The 451-nt window shown below is 27.3% G+C and overlaps 1 protein-coding gene across 1 annotated transcript in view; it reads left to right on the top strand.

The window, feature by feature from the left end:
- Positions 1-451, top strand: part of msra (methionine sulfoxide reductase A) — a 52,457-nt gene that overhangs the window by 525 nt on the left and 51,481 nt on the right. The window lies entirely within an intron of this gene.

The raw sequence follows: 451 nt of genomic DNA, 5'->3' as shown, positions 1-451 counted from the left end.
TATTTATACAGTTAATCCCATTGAGTTTATTTATACAGTTAATCCCACTGAGTTTATTTATACAGTTAATCCCACTGAGTTTATGGGACTCGTGTACAAGAGAGACCTGGATTTTAACAAAGACTGATGACAACTGTGGACAACAATAGACAATCATAACAGATGCGTACAAATTTAAAATACAATAAAACACAACAATAAAAACAAACAAAAATAAATTTGTTTTTCAGCATCTTTTGGAGTTTATTTCTCACGACTCTCTTACTATATATAAATGTCAGGATATAAATTAAAAATTTAAACATGGCTAAAGCAAAATAACTTCCAATGATTGAAATATTAATTAAATAAAACTATTTCTTTTGTTTCGTGTTAAAAAAAATCCTCGTGAACAGATAAATGGTACTACAAGAGATTAAATTAGTAAATCTGATTTATCATTGCTTAAGCA

Source organism: Nematolebias whitei, chromosome 12 (assembly GCF_014905685.2).
Source record: "Nematolebias whitei isolate Nwh7 chromosome 12, NemWhi1, whole genome shotgun sequence".
Classification (NCBI taxonomy): domain Eukaryota; kingdom Metazoa; phylum Chordata; class Actinopteri; order Cyprinodontiformes; family Rivulidae; genus Nematolebias; species Nematolebias whitei.
This window is presented reverse-complemented; position numbering and strand designations above follow the sequence as displayed.